Genomic DNA, 12462 nt, shown 5'->3' with positions numbered 1-12462 from the left:
CCTCGCCGCCCATGGTCACCACTTTGGGCAGAATCGATCACGTTGCTGATTATGACCATTCTGAGCAGGATGATTGCCAGGTTGTTAGGCGAAAGAACAAAGCTATAGCTGCCGATCAAATCAGTGTTCAACCAACTGTGCTAATTACGCTAACCTCACCTGGACAACTAGGCACACTCCCTGCACACTGCAGCTGCACGGAGCCATTGCCGATCTAAATTTCAGGAAACGCGACACATATGCAGGCTTATGAAGCCAATCGCCTCGGCCAGATCCGCGCTGACATATATCGTGCCAACGGGTTAACAAGCGAACAGCTCATGGCATATGCTACTCGTGTAAGATAATTAACGCCAGGCCCATGGGTAAGAACGGAGCAGCTCTCATCAGGTTTGAGAGCACCAGACTTACCCGCAAAATTCATCTGTACATTATACTCCTGCCTTATCATCCGAAATCGCTCATATGTGAGGCCTATAGCTGTCACAAAATCGGACGCAGGACAAATTCGTGTTCACTAGTCGACCAACGTCGATGTTCGCTCTGCGGTCGCCGCGCACATGGCAACCTCGAGAATTGTCCGACAGAACCACTGTGCCGAAACTGCAGAGGTCACCATGTAGCCACAGACCCGAAGTGCCCTGCTCGGCGACAGGCTACCCAAGCCCCGAGGAAGGGCATTGTAGGCAGTATCCGAGTATCGCGACGAAAGGAGCGCAAGCAACAAACCGAGCTTTTACGTGTTAACCAAACGTTGTCGACGACTGCGCACAACAGCCCTGCCAGTACACAGCAACCAGCCTCGGAACCAATTGTGCTTGTTAATGGGGACTTCCCTCCAATACAAAGTCAGCCTTTACCGAATGCACGAGGCAAAGAACATAAAACTAAATGACAAGATGCGCACAAACGCTGCACTCAATCTGAGAGCATTAGTCGAAGGAATGCCACTTCTTTATCCGTAACGACATCTTCTGAGCATCCTGCTACTGCATCAAAGCAAGCAAGCATACATCTGTCTTATGCTAAACTGTCCGTGCTACTCAACACAGCGCAGAAACGCATCTGGCAAAAGATCGCTCGCGCACGGTACACTTAGATGAAGACCAGCTCAAGCACGTTATCGAACTGGTCACTGCCGAGGTGCGCATACTTCCAATCTTAGGAATGTCACAGGTTTCTACGAATCAAGAGCCCGGAATTAGGCGCACATTACCTTCACTTCCGCGCGCCTTACAGTTTAAAGAGACACTGAGGACAACGCTATCATTTTTTTTTTTGTTAGCAAGATTAGATACTTTGGCATTTCGTGACTTTGTTGCAACTTGTCCGGCAGCGAAAGGTGCATTTATTGCTAAGGAATTTGAACTAAAAGTTGAAAAACTTTTTTCCCGTCGCTCCGATTCAAACTCTGACTATGTGACGATGAAATAGGAGAAAAGTGGCATAAAGTGGCGGAAACGGGGACTCCGTGATTGCTGTCGGTGACCGCTGCGCTGCCGTCTATAGCTGGAGTCGAAATGTAAACTATACCGCCGGCCGGACGTGGAAGGCCTCTCTCAGCCGTCGTCGCTTCTTTTACGTTTGCACCAACATTACGTTGGGTCCCATTCCCGATTCATTCCGACAAAGAAGTGTTCGTAAAGAACAGCGGCCTGCACTTAGCGACCTCAACCCCACACAGCATGCGATGCTTTTGAGGGCTGAGGTGGCGAGTCTGGCAAGAAAGTCCTAGCTCCGAGGAGTCGGCCGCGTACATGTCACCGCCGAGCCACCATAACGACTGATGTACAGAGACTGGTACGTGCGGGCATATTTAAATTTTGTAATAATAGGTGTATGCGGTTACAGGTGTGTGCGGTTACAGGTGTGTGCGGTTACAGGTGTGTGCGGTTACAGGTCTGCGCGGTTACAGGTCTGCGCGGTTACAGGTCTGCGCGGTTACAGGTGTGCGCGGTTACAGGTGTGCGCGGTTACAGGTGTGTGCGATTACTGGTGTGTGCGATTACTGGTGCGTGCGGTTACTGGTGCGTGCGATTACTGGTGTGTGCGGTTGCACGAACTTCGTCCGATGAGTGCTTAGAGAGGCATTTCGAGGTCCTCTGCTGCTCCGCCTTTGTAAATCGACGCGCGTAACGAAACCATGCGGGCACGCAAAACGCATAGCCGCGAAGCACCCCAAAACATACCGAAACTGAACTGGCTGCGTGTTGCACCGCCAGTTACAGGTTTTCATTGGCTTCTAACATTCAGATTGTTGTTTTTTTTTCGACTTCCTCGTATGATAAAAGTGGACTAGCGGTTTGAAGACAAAACTTGTATACTTCAATACTGATCAAACGCGTAATATTGATACAAGTTTGTCAGACTCGGAGATCTGTGGTGTCCTTTCTCCTATGTTGTCATCACGCTTGCACTTGCGAGATTGGCCTGTGGCGGCGATACCTGTCTTGCCCTTTTCTACCTTACAGGAGCTTTGTTTTCAGTAAGAGTTGCTTTTGTGGCTAGGAGCTGGTATTCTATAGATACAACCTCAATTTCTCCTCAGTGTTTCCTTAAAGGGACCCTGAAATGATTTCGACGGGCACATTCTAGTGCGACAGACCTGTAGAGGTGGTCTTTGTGGTTATTCGAGTCAAATTTGAAAGCTCTGCGTGGGCCCTATAATTTATAAATAAGTTTTAAAAACGCTGCTCGCAGTAGCTCGCAACCGATTAGGGCGACACACCTCACCGCGCGTCCCTATATACACCGATGACGTCAGTGGGCAGATGGGATTGACCCTTCGCTTTGACTCAAGGGAATGCTTTGCCAATGTTGTACCACTGGACAAGTCAGGACCTCGCAATGCGGATAGCAATTACCATCCAGTCTCTTTGAAAAGTGTCGCTTGTAAAGCTCTCGGGCACGTGTTTTACACTAAAACCACACAATACTTCTATAAACTCATTACTCAGTCTTCAAGAACATGTTTTTCGTAGGGGTGTTTCTTGTACATTATATAGCAGGTGTTTTGGATCAAGGGATTGCTGTTGACTGTGTTCTTAGACGTTAAACAGCTTTTGATGTTGTTTCCATTGACTGTTGACCGAAAAGCTGTTGTGGTACAACATAAATGCATCGGCTGTTAATAGAAAAAAAAGAGCATTTTAATTTAAGAAGTCAACAGGTGATTATAAATGGAGAACAGCAAAATGGTGTAGATGTGTATTCAGGTATACCGCAAGGATCCGTTCTGAGCCCGCTCCTGTTTTTTGTATTTTTATTAATGATATTTGTGATGGTACGCGCTCTTTTTAGGACTATTTGTAGACGACTATGCGTTGTACAGGCCAATTTGTAATTTGAACGACTGTACCCAATTACAAAAAGAATTAATCAAGGTTGCTTCATGGTGCGATATGCGGGATGTGCAAATTAACTTAAACAAAGCGGTACGCAAGTGCTTCACTAGCAAAAAGACATCACATGAATGTGCCTATAATATTAATGAAATGAACTTATAATCTTTCACTCAGCACAAATATCTCGGCGTTTACGTAACAGCCAATCTCAAATGTAATCGACATATTGATTTTACTGCACCTAAAACCTGCAGAGCTTTAGGGTTCATCTGCAGAAACACGAGATGGTTTCCTGCCGAAACAAGAGCATTGTTGTACCAGATTTCTGTGAGGTGTGCTTGAATATGGGTGCACATTGTGGGATCGCTGGGCAATGAGTAATATTCGTAAATTAAAAAGAATACAGAACATGCCAGCCCGTTTTGTTTTTAATAACTACTCGAATAATTTCAGTGTGACAACTGCAAAGGACAGTCTCGGCTGGGTTACGCGGGAAAAGCGGGAGAAAATCCTTCGTCTGAAAATTTCGCACAATATAGTTCATTCCGATAGAGGTATAGTACCCGGTCGGCACATGCTGAGTCCCAATTACATTTCGTCACGTATGGATCACATAAACAAGGCGAAAAAAATATGTCGTAGAACAGATTTCTTAAAAATGTCATTTTTTTCACCGAACTACCAGGGGTTTCTATTGGCACCATAGTGCGGTTGCACTTGTATCAAATGATTCATTTGTTTATATGTTGAATTGATTTATCTTAACATATTCTATTTGTTGATGTTTTCCACCTGCATCTGTTTTTTTTTTAACTTTATTTTACACCTCCCACCTCATAGTAATGCCGAACTGGCGCTGTGGGTAGACTGATAAATAATTAGGTCAAGTGATGCTGCGTATGTGCCTACTCTCTCTTGTCCTGCGTCCGTTTCCGCTGGTTCCGCATTCTGTGCATTGTGAACCAACTAGACTAGCATTTTACGCTCTTGGGCAACAGTTGGAGTCGACAAGGTCGGACTGCGCGATGGAAGACGTCTTGTCTTTCTTGTGCGCGCCTCTTTTGCTCAACCCATGTCGCTGTATTCAATGCGAACCAACTTTACAACAACGCATCCTGTTGAACAACGGTGGACTGGATCGGGAAAATCATGTGGGTCGCTTACTACACGAAGAACAATAGTAATCCCCAAGCAAAATAGAAATAACCGAACATTTGAAACTCCGGTCTTATTTAGCTTGGTGTCCGCTTCTTTTCGTACTGACATTTTTCTTAGCAGCCACGTCACCATGCCTCAGGTGCCTGTTTAACCGCTTTATTTCTAATTCACCGTTTATTGCTGAAGAAGCAGTGCGAATGTTTCCTTTTCTGTATGACTATAGTCATACAAAATGAATATATATGACTATAGGACTATAGTCATATATTCATATAGTAGTAGTAGTAGTAGTAGTAGTAGTAGTAGTAGAAGACGTTTATTCGGCCAAAATTTACAGGCCGAGCATACAGTCACAGTATGACGATATATGAATATAGTCATGACGGTGGCTCAGTGGTTATGGCGCTCGGCTGCTGACCCGAAAGACGCGGGTTCCATCCCGGACGTGGCGGTCGAATTTCGATGAATGCGAAATTCTAGAGGCCCGTGTACTAGCATTGTGATGCCAGTGCACGTTAAAGAACCCCAGGTGATGGAAATTTCCGGAGCCCTTCACTACGGCGTCCCTTATAGCCTTAGTCGCTTTGGGACGCTTAATCCCGATAAACCAAACCCTGAAACCAGTTCACGACATATACGATTTCAGTACGGCGGGGTCTGTATCACAGAGGACGTTTCATAAAGTGATTTGTTAGTTGCTCGGTTTAAAGTCCCGGGCTTGTATATGGGTTACGGAGGGCGCCGGATTAATTTCGACCACCTGTGGTTCGAGCGCTGGCATTGCACAGTACATGGGCATGTTTGCTTTATGCCACGAAATGCGGCCACTGTGCCCAGGATTCGATCATGTGACCTTGACCTCACCAGCAATGCGCCAAAACCCAAACCACAGCAGTGCGCTTAAATAAAATAAAATAAATAATAAAAGCAATCCAGCCGCCGCGGCGGGTGTTTCGTTACGTTGCATATTATGATACGAGGATATCGCTTCTCTGGCGATCGTAACTGCCAGGCGCACCTAGACTCTCCAGTCGAGGCAACTCTGGAACCTGTTTGGGTTTTCAGCTTCCGCTCTGCAGCTCTATGGATGGCCCGTGAACACGCTTGTTACATACTCGTCGATCGACCATTTAGTCGGGCCGCCAATTGCGCAACATCGCGCCGTTTGGCTGGCCCTTTCTGCTATTTCCTGTGTTGGGTCTGATTTATGGCCCCGCTTCGAACTGTCCTACTTATTTGCAAGCAGTTACCGACTGGCACGCGGCTCTATGCATCGTCTAGCCAAATAGCAGGGGAAGTGAGCAGAGCGCTTCGCACCCTTTTTTTGGCGCGGCAAAAGCCGGCACGCGATGCAAGGCTATGCGGCGCTCACCCAATGTTACCGAGAGAACGAGGCCCTCGCTTCGCTACCGCGAGGTGTCGCCGTTGCGCCGCGTACGTGGAACAGAAACGTTTCTGCCCTGCTAGTGCGATCAGGTCGGTAACATCATCCAATTAACTTTAAAGCGCAGCAGCAGGGCAAGAATTTTTCAGTTATAAAGTTTTAGGGCGTTAACTGAAACCAAAAAGGGTGATTACTTGCAATATGCAAGGTGATACAAAAATGTTTTAACCGGGACATCAGTAACGACAAGAACGTTTTTGGATGCAAATATAAAACAAAGCTCAACACATGGGACGAGAAAAGAATAGGCGGAACAATCAAAATTGCTGATTGAGCGAGTTGGTGGGACATGATTCGAAATGACCAGCGCGAAAACAGGAGACAAGAGAAGAAACACTGACGACAGGACGGGCGCTGAGTAACAACTGTTCTTTTCTGTTCTGTTTTCTGACTAACAGCTGTTCTTTTCTCGCCTGGTGTGTAGCGCAGTGTTTTCTGCTCTTAAATATTTACACACAAAAGGTTTCAAATTTTTCTCGACGCCAGAACATGAGTGACTGAAAGGGTTAGAAAATTAACATTGATACGGTGATAACTGTGTCGCGGGCGTCCTATAAGCGCTTGACTGTGCGTAGAAACATTGATCCCGATCCGACTATTGCACACGTGGTGCACCTTAACAGCGTTCATAGCGAGAACGGGGCCCTTTACAGCGTGCAGAGGGGGTTTCCCACTTGTGAGGCTCAGGGTTTTGCGATGACAGCCAATATGCACGCTTGGAACTTTAATAAAGGATGCACTTTTCGCCACTTGTGAGCACTTCATCAAATATAGATGCATTTCAGTGCCGCAAGCGCAGCTACAAATAGGGTGTTATCACGCGTCGTTGTTTATAGGCAACCCGGTAGTCAGTTGCGTACCCAGCTGCATAACTCAAACGCCTTCTCAATGCTTTGCACATGAGTTCTGAAGGTTTCACAAACAAAAAAAGCGTGTGGCAAGCTAGGCACATGTTTGGCGGCTGTCTTCGTTTATGGCCGTCTTCAGGACCTCGTCATCCAACACGCGGCTGCATGGTGCATAACAAAGAAGCAGATCTCCTAAGCTGAACTCTTGTAACCATTTTATGGCAGTGCATTCAATCACAGCATCATTCCTAAAGGTTTGGCGTGTTCCCTGGCTTGATTCGGTTGCTGACAGGCCTACCTTAAAGTAAAAGAGCAGACAATGATGACTGAGCTCCTTCGACTCTTCCATTTCTCCTCGTCACTGCTCAAGCTATGACTGCTGTGCGGATGCAACATATGCACGTACTTGTCACAGCCAGTGTTCTTACTTTTTAAAGTTCTTTGCTCTTACTTTCCAGCATATGAGGCAGAAATTTCTATATCAATGCTCATTTTTGCAATGCGACGTCGAAAGCGGCAAGAATATTTCTGGTTATCTTGCGGGTTTTTTGTGATCATGCGATCGCTTTTCCCGCCCACTGGAGGAGTCGTACGAAACACCGGATGAGATTAGAGCCACTTGTGTGCTGATAGCGACTGCGGTTGCACCGGTCTGATATGCCATGTCTGTGGCCAGTACAGGACTGCTACCAAGGGCGGCGGAGCATTCAAAGTTTGCGCTCTTGCAGGCACATTTCCTGTGTCCCTCGCTTTATTCAGCACACGAGCCTCCTGGTGCTATGAAGCTGTTGTGAAAAATAACGGCATCTGTTTTGCAATTCTCAGTTAATTGGCACTTCTGATGTACCTGAAATGACTCAAAAGCTGCTTTATTGCGATGATGATGATGATGACTTTTATGGGGGAGGGGGGCAAGGGCAGGTTGGCCAAAGAGCACTATGACAGAAAGTAATTTGGTCTACACAAGGTAAGGTTCAATTTTCCATGCATTTCACCCGCAGAAGCCGAACACTAGGCCAGGAGAAAGCTTGTGCCCATTGGAAACCAGTGGGCATCCGTCGCCCCGCACACGAGCCGGATTCACAAGCGTCAGGCCGTGACGTCACGGAGATGCGGCGGCGCTGGAGTCAGCAGTGACTTTCGTTGTGTAGGCGAAAGCCGGTACCGTGTGCCTTGGGTATGCCATGCTTGAGCGTTCTTGAACGCATTTTGCAATATTCCGTCGAGCTGTGGTGCGGGTGGTAGAACCGCAATGCTGAAGAAAGGCAGCGGCACAAGTTTCCACAAGTTTATCGCATTTAGATATGGGCCAAAGCGATGCGCAGCGGCCATGGAGCGGGAAAAGTTCGGTGACGGATCGGCTGCGCGGCTAGTATTGCATTTCTGCATCGAAATATGATAGTTTTCGTCTCTTAATCCGCATGTTTGCTCTTCAGTCGCGCGGCGAACAGTGCAAGAATCAAAGTCTGCAGCTTGTTTGCGTTCTGTCGTGCTCTCATTATGAGAAGCCTGGACTCGACATTCCATGTGGGTGTGACCGTAAATTGAACGCAGGGAACCGTTTTCAGGCGACAATCACCCGGACTATGTCCCGGGAATCTCTTCGCGCTTAAAAAAAAAAAAAAACAGCTGCTGCCAGTCGCCTTCAGCATTCATCGGGCCACTAAGCGCGACGTTTGAAGCAGCACTGTAAGTCCGGTAGTAGGAATATACGACGCATAGGTTTTTCTCTATTTTCGCTTCCACGAGCTTCAACTTAATTGTACGTTTTTTCACCATCCTAGAAAACGATTAAACGTCGCTAAGGTGTTTGCAAAATCATGCAGTTATTTCCCATTTTACCTGAATTTTACAATTACTGGCCAATCAGAACCTGGCGAAAACAGCAAATACCAGACCAAAAAACAGTTATCATGCCGAATAAGGCCTGTAATCAGCATGACTTAAAGGGGCACCGCGATGATTTCCTCGGTACCAGTTAATATCATTAAATAGATTCATCATGCTTTCCAGAGACCAGAGCAAAAAATTATTGAAATCGGAGCATGCAAACGAAAGTTATTCCACTCTGAAAATTCGAAATGAAAAGCTAAGACGAAAACGCACTTCACTCGCCCATTTCACTCACCCAGTACCGAGATTGGGCGCTACCAATCAGAACCGCGCCTGGCGCACATGCAGCGGAAGCGTGCATGCAGTTGTTGCTTTGTCGGGGCTGTAGACATCCGCTCATTTTGACGGCGTCTTCCCCCCGTGTACGCGACGCCGTACTCAGGGCAGGGGTGACAAACAACAAAGGAAGCTCCCCGAAGTTTCTTTTTTAGTCGGACTGGAAGCTGGAAGGCGGTGGGCAGTAGCCCTCCTCCCCCCCAAACTCGACTCCGGTCTCCTGTCCGGCCTTTCTTGTCGACTGGCTTTTTTTTTCGCTGCCGTCTTGGTATGGTCACGGCCGGTCTCGACGCGCACGCTTTCTGGTTTGAGCCAAGGTTTTTTGAACAGCGCTGGCTGCCACGAAGGTTTGAAGCGGAATGGAAAGTGTCGCCCCTAGCTGTATTCTTGTTAGTTTTCATTCGCTTTCCCTGCTTCTTTCCAGTTTTTGTGGCATGCGAAAAGCTTTCAGTACTCAGAGACATAATATTTTGGATTCATTTCGCAAGTATAAAGGAACAATATGCAAACTGGGCGCCCAACCAATGAGAAAGGCAGCGCCCTATCTGGATGCCGCCTCATTTCCGCTGCCGCAAATGGCCGCCACGTTGCGACACCATCGGCTCGAAACAAGCATTTCTAGCGAAGATTAAAATATCAAATATTATGATTTCTACTTAAGAAAAACCAGCCAAAAAGACGGGGACAAAGGAGAGACGAGGCACACACAACGACTGGACTATCAACTGTGCTTTATTGAAAAAACAGCCAGTCTCAAAGAAAACCCAACAGAGCATGCGCAACTCAACGGCACCGCAAAACCAGCACAAAGAACAACAACAGCGATCTCGTAAGATAGTCAAACTGCGGTGTCAACGGGACAAGTAACCTAATTCTTTCTGCATCAACGTGATAGAAGCCGTGCTGACACAGTTATCTCCATGATTGCTAATGTGAAATGCTTCGAGGATTTCCCGCTCAACCTTACCCTTGCCTCTACCGAGAAAAGTGACGTTGGAAAACAACGGGTAGCACCCGCAATCGCGGCAATGGCGAGGCAAGTTTGCTCCGTCAGCCGGAGTCAGAGAGTTATGGTGCTCTCGTAGCCTTTCATTTATACACCGGCCAGTTTGGCCGATGTAAACTTTTTCGCATGTCAGCGGAATCTTATAAACCACCCGTATCGCACAAGGAACATAGCAGTTTTGATGCCGCGTCGAACAAACAGGTGGTCTAGTTCTGCCACGCGCGACACGTGAACAAAGGCCTGAAAGTTTGCAAGGAGCAGAAAAGACAACATTGACACCTTGTCTTGCAGCAACTTTTTTGATATTGTGGGAAGCCCCATGCACATAAGGCATCACCTCAAATTTCCTTCTTTCAGCCCTAGTAGGGTCAGCCACCTTTTCGTCACGGCTCTTAATTCTTTGCAGCAACGACTCTGCCACTTGTCTTGCAGCAACTTTTTTGATATTGTGGGAAGCCCCATGCACATAAGGCATCACCTCAAATTTCCTTCTTTCAGCCCTAGTAGGGTCAGCCACCTTTTCGTCACGGCTCTTAATTCTTTGCAGCAACGACTCTGCCACAGCATTCAAAAGCGGTTTTGGGAAACCGGCCTCTTGCAAACGCTTAACCTGGTTGTCGAAACTTGACTTCATGCTATGGTGGCAACTCTTCTGCAGAGCATTGCGAAAACAGCTCATGGCAATCCAGCTCATGGCATCGGCCAAACTGGCCGGTGTATAAATGAAAGGCTACGAGAGCACCATAACTCTCTGACTCCGGCTGACGGAGCAAACTTGCCTCGCCATTGCCGCGATTGCGGGTGCTACCCGTTGTTTTCCAACGTCACTTTTCTCGGTAGAGGCAAGGGTAAGGTTGAGCGGGAAATCCTCGAAGCATTTCACATTAGCAATCATGGAGATAACTGTGTCAGCACGGCTTCTATCACGTTGATGCAGAAAGAATTAGGTTACTTGTCCCGTTGACACCGCAGTTTGACTATCTTACGAGATCGCTGTTGTTGTTCTTTGTGCTGGTTTTGCGGTGCCGTTGAGTTGCGCATGCTCTGTTGGGTTTTCTTGGAGACTGGCTGTTTTTTCAATAAAGCACAGTTGATAGTCCAGTCGTTGTGTGTGCCTCGTCTCTCCTTTGTCCCCGTCTTTTTGGCTGGTTTTTCTTAAGTATAATGTACCAACTAACCCAGATTTCAACTCTTCCTCAATTATGATTTCGGTGATCTCATTGCGCGTTCGGGACTCACAATGTCCCTTACTCTGCATACAAAGAATAAAGACCCCATGCTTTATCTACGTCGCAGGGCACCTTTAAAATATTTAGCTCTGCAGAGCAAACGTAACTTCGTTGTAGGTCGAGGTAAACTTCTATTCATTCGCCTGTGCACCTCTCTTAAAACAAAGCGAATAAAAAAGCATTTTTTCAGACATTACCCGTGGAGATCGCATTTGCATGACTCATTTAAAGTAACTGCATGGCTTCAGTGTCCAGTAGAGTTCAGCGTTCTCCGCACTGAAGTGGCTGGACGAGAGCAGGCACATCACAAAGGTTCGTCATAGGAAAAAGCTGCCTCCCGTCGTCCTTCTTGCACTTAGCGATCGGGTATGCTGTATCGCCCCAAATGTTCATACTGCAGACCTGTATACCTCGTGATTTCTCGGTTTCATTTAATAAGTCAACCTAGTCGACCGCCGTAGCCGCGCCGTTGCTGCCTAACATAGGAGCGCAGAAGGAAGTCTATGCAGCGCTTCGCCAGATAATTCCGTCTGGCGAACAGGTTGACAAAGTGCTGAACTGCTGTCCGGTCACCAACAGAAATGTTTCTAACCACAAGCGACGCGCACGCTTTGAAATATGCGCGCACGCGAGTTGGTTTCGAAGGCAGCATCGCTTGGCGCGGGGTAGGCATGCTGCGTTTTTGCCTACACCCCGCGTCGCTGCCGACCGCAGCGCCACCTTTGTTTACAAACATGACGCTTGTCTATAGGCCACCACTGAGGTAAAATGTCAATTTTAACCAGTTACTTACAAGGTTCATAAAGTAAAATACTTCGACTGTTTTCAGGCGCTGTTAAGTACGGTACATTAGCTCCAGTCCTGCAGCATGTGCCATGTTTTTTTTATTCAAGTTAAGCACGCATGTCTTACGTTAAGCGATATAATGCCCTATGTAACACTGTTCCGTAAACGAGGTAACCTTGGCTTTTTATTTTTACTTGAGTCACTGCGTGGTTGTGAATCCCATCGTCCTCTGCGTGATGTGAATATCTTACGTTTTTGTCGTTAGCAATAAACGAACTCTGGTCCCCCTGTCAGCACTTTTGTCTTCCTTTCGCCCACGTACGTGCCGAGCTGTTCCCAAAACCACAAAGGTGATGCGAAAGCGTGGATCCCAGCTTTCACTCCACTCAGTTCACGCCCGCTGGCTGTGGGGTACACAGCCTGAGTCCGCATGGGGCGCTGCGGTTCTCGAGTCCAACCCTGCACGCTCTGATTGCGC

At 47.3% G+C, this 12462-nt stretch overlaps 1 protein-coding gene across 2 annotated transcripts in view; it reads left to right on the top strand.

Annotated features, from left to right (window-relative positions):
* Positions 1-12462, top strand: part of LOC149359165 (uncharacterized) — an 80319-nt gene that overhangs the window by 245 nt on the left and 67612 nt on the right. The window lies entirely within an intron of this gene.

Source organism: Amblyomma mixtum, chromosome 2, assembly GCF_055824585.1.
Source record: "Amblyomma mixtum isolate Tamu chromosome 2, ASM5582458v1, whole genome shotgun sequence".
Taxonomy (NCBI): domain Eukaryota; kingdom Metazoa; phylum Arthropoda; class Arachnida; order Ixodida; family Ixodidae; genus Amblyomma; species Amblyomma mixtum.
Note: the sequence above shows the minus strand (reverse complement) of the source record. Positions and strands in the feature narration are given on the sequence as shown.